The sequence below is a fragment of the Arachis ipaensis genome, chromosome B04, assembly GCF_000816755.2.
Source record: "Arachis ipaensis cultivar K30076 chromosome B04, Araip1.1, whole genome shotgun sequence".
NCBI classification, from domain to species: domain Eukaryota; kingdom Viridiplantae; phylum Streptophyta; class Magnoliopsida; order Fabales; family Fabaceae; genus Arachis; species Arachis ipaensis.
Window position 1 is genome coordinate 79,602,119 of NC_029788.2, and position 6,675 is coordinate 79,608,793.

A 6,675-nucleotide genomic window follows, 5' to 3' on the forward strand; every position below is an offset into this window, starting at 1 on the left:
TGACCACTATAATCACAATGTTTGCTGTTATCTAATTTTAATGAAAAAAAAATATTTAAAACAAAATTTTAATTTTGACCAAATAACTAAAATCGTACGAAATAAAAAGTTTGGGATAAAAAAAATATGGTGTTTTAAACGCTACAGGGATGAAATTCATTTATAATTTTTACTCACTTATTCTTTTTATAATTTAGGGGAGCCGATTAATAAAAAATTATGGGGTCCCTTCGTTTCATTAATTGTGATAGAATATGCCAATCTGATAAATAGCTATGGAAAGACTAGTCATGCAAGGTAGAATCAATGCAAATTCATATAATAATAATAATAGAAGACAATATTTATATGATCACATCTTCTTATAAAAATGGTATTGTGAATTTTTAGATGTTAAATATATTTAGTTAAAATTAAATTATTTAATAATTTATAATATTATGAGAAAAGGATAAATAATTTTTGATCTTTTGATTTATAGAGATTTAAATTTTGGAAGATTTAAAAATATATTTAAGTTTCTGACCTTTTTAAAACTTAGACCTATTGATCTCTCATGTTCATTTGTGTATGTCAGATTTAATGAAAAAATCAAACGTAACTCCCGTTGTACTGACCTAATTGATGCGGATGCACATGAGAAGGTTTTTAAAATTGGACAAATTAGATTCAGGGATTGATATGTCCAGATTTTTAAGAGGTTAAAAACTTAAATGTATTTTAAAATCTTCAAAGACTTAAATGTCTGCAGACCAAAAAGTTAGAGATCAATTTGTCATTTTTTCTAATATTATTTTTATGTGAAGAGGTCAGAAATTTAAATATATTTTAAAATTCTTAAAGACTTAAATATTTACAAACCAAAAAGTTAAGAATTGATTTATTCTTTAATATTATTTTTATGTGAAGATGTTATTATAAAAGTATCCACCAATAATAAAGCTTATTATTTCTCCTCAAAATCCTTGCATGAAACTTCATGAACCCATTGAGTGAAATTTCATCTGCCGGCCCATTTGCCAAAAAAACGCGGTCATTTTTACAATGTTCAGTTTTTAACATGCTTATGCAACATATAACACTTTATGGGTGATCAAAATCGAATTAAACAAAACACCTACCACGCATTAACTTATGTCAGAAAGTACAGGCTAAATTGTGAGCCTGGTTCAGTGCGGCTTAGGCTAAAATTCACCGTTTCTAAAAAGTAATAATATAGAAACAATCTTTTTTGGTGTACCAATGGTTAGAATGATTGCATTGATGACCACGATTCGGTTTCTGATTCGAGGAACATGCAATTTCTAAGAATCCTTATTGCGTAGTTAGGCTGGGCCATGTCCTTGCAATTAGCTAGGAATCGGACCACTTTGGCCACCTGTAATTTTTTTTGCTGGAACTGGAAACTTTTATAGCCATCATCGATGCAGCATGAATTTGCACAGCTAGGACACTTGCCTCAATTAGCTTCTATAATCTATGATATTTAATTATGTAATCTTATCCACCTATTCTATATCCATTAAATAGCAATTAAAAAGAAGAGAGGGGATAATATTACAGTTCGCACATTTGTTAGAGTGCCTTTGTTTTGAAGGATTGAAACGAAAATTAGGAAATTGAAATCTAGTATTATGATTATTAGTTTAGAATACTTAAAATATTTTTATTTTAACTAATTAATTCTAACTTTATTCTTTATACAAATTAAATTAGAGCTTTATTCTTAGCAGTCCTTCACTCTTTCATTTTCTCATTCCTTTCTTGAAGACCTCCAGTTGCAGCCTCTGCATCGCTAGTGCCAGGACAGCCACCTTGTTGCTGCCGTCGTAGCCACCGCTAGGTAGGTGAGTTGTCGTCGAAATTCATCTTCCTAACCCCTGTGTTTTCATCTCCTCATCTTCTCCTACATAGGACAATTGTAACACCCTTACTACTAGAATGTCACGCTTCTGGCTACGTTATCCTGATAGCGAGGAGTATTACAACGATTTTAAATATACTTATTAATAAAATAGAAACCTTTAACTCTTAAAATTGGAAAACTTTCATATATATATATATATATAAACATACGAGACTTCTCATTCAAGTAACTTACAAATATTATAAACATACATATTATTATAATTCCTATCCCTCTTTACAGAAACATAACAATAAAAAAGGCAAGGGAAAAATTATAACTAATATATCCAAACAAAAACAACACAGCTAAGAACTCAACAAAAACTTCATAAGCTTCATCGTCCGTCCTAAAAAGAAAAGTCTGTAGGGGGTGAGAACATCGTCCTCGCAGATTCTCAGTAGAGGGTTTAAAAATTGTCATAAAAATATATATGAAAAAAAACTGTTTTCAACCGCAGTGATCATTGATTGGCTTATGAATCTTTTTGAAAACTAACGGTTAATTATCCAAAAATCCAAATTCATAGTTTATTTGTAAAAAATCCAAACCAAACATAATATACCATAACATTCCACTACTTACCAGAGAACCATTCCAATCAAACTTACCAAGACCTATAACGTACCCAAATTATGGCCTCTGGCCCAAACACAATCAAACACAGCTTTCGGTCCAAAATATAATCAATCAACACCCAACCACCATAATCTGAACCAACCATTCACAAACATAAGTAATGAAATTCAAACACAATCAAGAACAATTACAACAAGTATGGCAATCAGCAGTTAAACAAAAATATTCACATAGGCAAACCAAATACAATATGCACACCTAAATAATGTCACATAGATGCAAATGATACATGGCTGTCTTATGGCTAATGAGTTCATCTGTCGATTATACAGCCAAACCCAACATGTCCGGTAGCGAACCTTGTACAGTCCATTGGTGCGCGCATCCCCAAGAGGCATTCACTTTTCTTTGAGAAATTATCCGGAAAGGTCTAAGTGTCCGGTCACATCTTGCGAAGGAGGGTCAACAAAGTCTCAAATCTCAACCTAGAACAAGTAGGGTGAACCACTACATCTATCAAGGGAGCCTCAATCTTAACCCGGAGTAAGTGGGGCGAACCATACCCTTGCATCTACTCAGGGAGGTATCATTCTCATTCTGGAGCAAGTGGGGTGAACCATTGCATCTACCCAGGGAGGTATCATTCTCAACCTGGAGTAAGTGGGATAAACCACACCCTTATATCTACGTAGAGCCTAAAAAAAAAAAATCAAATATCTCATAAAATTTATTTTCACCAAAACAAAAGTTCCAAATTAACTTCAAAACCATTTCTCTTTTACAAACTCATTTTCAAGTAACCAAAAATCATGTTTTACTCATCTTTACTCAACCAAAACTCCCAAACTGACTTCAAAATATTTTTAAGTTTAAACTTCCTTTAAAAGACTCAAAAATCATCCTGTTTGTAAATTGATAGAAGACCAAATATGGTTTCGGATTTTTCACAAAATAGATTTTCGTTGTAAGTATAGCTCTGAACCAACAATTGATCCTAATCAAAATTTAATCCAAGATATTGTCACAATTCAAATAAAATTAACCGAGAGTATTTAGACTCCCGAGTCATTTTTCCTAGGAACTAGTGACAACAAGTGCATAAAATTGGTTATGAAGATCAAAAGGGTTTTCAATAATAAGGAAGTAATAAAGAAATAAAAGAATAAGACAAAATTTGCAATTAATAAACTAATGAAAGAACAAAAGAACTATGTATGTAATATAAACAAGTAAGACTCAAAATTGATGGAAAAGTGGTTTAAAACATAAATGAAACCTTGACTTCGGATGAGTTATGGAATCCTTTCTTTACCATAACCACAACTATGATAATTGTGATGGATTAATCTCACTAAGTCAATCCTTAACATCGAAGGATAAGTCAAGTGAGCATAATTGTTATTAATCTACAAATCCTAGTTAACTTACCAAATTAATTGGTAAAAAACTAGCGTTAGTGGAAACAATAACAACTAACAACTCAAGAATTATCACTAAATGTCGGACATTATGGCTCTAGCAATCCATAAACTCATTTTCCCCAAGTCAAGGGGTGAAAATTATCCCATAATCAAAATTGGCATTTCATCAAACACCTAATGAGCATAATCATAAAACATGGCAAAATTGAGAAAATAATAAAAACTATGAACCATAAACGATAACAAGCAACCAAGGAAACTCAACAAACATAAAGTAAGCATCAAACATCAAATTTATAAACTAAAACTCAATTTTGCAAACTATATATATATATATAATTCAAAATAGGAGCAAGTGTAGAACAAGTAAAGTGATAAAATGGAAAATGAAGAAAATACTTACAATGAAATTGCTATAATTCAAACCAAAACTTGAAGTATAAAATGCTACAAACTCTAAATAAACCTAAGAGAGAATTACCTAATCTACACTACTCCTATTCCTACTATGTATTTTTCCTAATCTAAAGTTGAGCTCCTTTTGTTATGTGTTATTGCTCCTTCATATAACCCTTGATTTCAGCCTCCAAACATTCAGAAATGGGCCAAAAGAGCCCCAAAATTGTGAGTCATGTGCATTTTTAATAAAGGCACGCACTGGTACCTGTGCGTACGCATAGAGAGTTGTGCGTACGCATACATGGCTGTGTGCTTCTCCTTTGTTTTCTTCATGTTTTCTCCCTCTGTACATGCTTTCTTCCACTTTTGCCTTGCCAAACTTGCCTCTAGGACCTAAAATCACTCAACAAACATGTCATGACATCGAATGGCATAAAAGTGGGATTAAAATCACTAATTTAAGCTCAAAAATGCATGTTTTTACATTTAGACACAATCTAGAGAGAAAACACAAAAGCATGCTATTTTAGTGAATAAATGTGAGTTTATATGTAAAATCCATTCAAATCAAACCAGAATACACCGAAAAATATGGACTCATCATAAATCAAAATCTTAACTGAAACAACATAACTATTTATTCTTTAATAATCACTTTAGAATTTGCTAAAACACTCCAAATCATACTCTTTTCTTTAGTTAAATAAAAAATGAAAGAAAGTGATTTGTCAATCAAATTAACCAAAATAAAACTTTCAAAATCTCATAAAATTTTGATAGCATCTCCTCTAAAACTCAGACTTCACCATCCTTCTTGGGTTCCAACTAAACCATTTCTCAAACTCTTATCAAATTATTTCCAATAAATCAAACCAATTCCAACATCAAATTATTTCCAAAACTCAAATCATTTTCAATAAATCAAACCAATTCCAATATCAAAATCATTTTCAAATCTCAAATCATTTTCAATATCAAATTATTTTCAATATCCAATCATTTTCAACAATAAATCATTTCCAATGTCAACCCAGTTTCAATATAAAATCATTTTCAATATTAAACCATTTTCGAATATCAATTCACTTCCAATATCAAATCAATTCAAAAAAAAAAAAACATATCAACAAAGTCAACCAATAAACCAAAATTCCCAACCTTCTCATATAGTCAATAAATCAACCACGTAAACAATTATATTTATCGAGAGCAACTCATTTCAATCTAGAAGACTTGCAATAAAATCACAAAAATATATTTTTCGTATCGATATCCTGTTACAACAATTCTTGTAAATAAACTAGATTTAAGAAAAATCCCCTACCTCAAATAGTCGAAACCCAAAAGCTATAAAACGCGTCAAAATCCCTTTCTACCGGCCCGTAGTAGTGGCAGCAACCACAACTCTATACCACTTTCGCAGTAACGACAGTTTCAATCGCGACATGTAATAATCCTCGATCCTATGTTACTAAAACCTCAGAATCTCTAACCAAACATAACAGAATACTTATTTTCAAGGATTCCGGAATGAAAACACTTACTAAGAAGACATGGGCTCCAACAGCGGTTTTGATGACAACAGCGCCATACTGATGACCAAAACGGCGGCGGTGCAGCTCAACGGCGACGGCAGCCAGGCTTCGATGGACATTAGATCGGCGACGGTAGCATGGCGGCGGCCATAGCAACAGTAGTGGAGACGGATCTGACGGCGATGGAGTTCCACGGCGGCGCAGGCAACGATGAATGGAAGGCAGAACGCGACGCCTGTCCCTCCATCTCGTCTAGTTCTTCTCGTGGTAGCTCAACGACGATGGACATTTGACGGTGGCGGCGAGGAGCATGACAGTAACGGGGTTAACCTTCGCGATGTGGTTCTCTCTCTCTCAGCGCCTCCTCCCATCAATCTCTCTCTCCTTGCGCATCTCCCTTCTCTGCAACAGCGATGGTGGAACGGCGACGACAACAAGCTCGTGGCAAGCGCGATGCTTCTCTCTCTCTCTCTCTCTCTCTCTCTCTCCCCCCTGGGTGCGACACGATGGCACGGCAGCAGTAATGTCCACCAACGCTGTCCTCCCCTCCTTTCCCCTCTCATTCTCTTCCTCTTCCTTCCTCCATGGGTGTGGGTGCATGTTTGGTGTGAGGATGATGGTGAGGGTTATGGTGCTGAGGAGAAACAAGGGGTGGCGGCTGAGTGTTTGAATTAGGGTTAATGAGAGTGTGTAAGTAGTTTTAGAGTTAGGGTTTCTTTGAATTAAAAAAGGGTAAGGATAGTGTAGTCATTTTATTAAAAATAAAAGGATAGAGTTATAATTTAAAACTAAATTAAATACAAAATAATTATCTTTGAAAATCATTTTATTATTA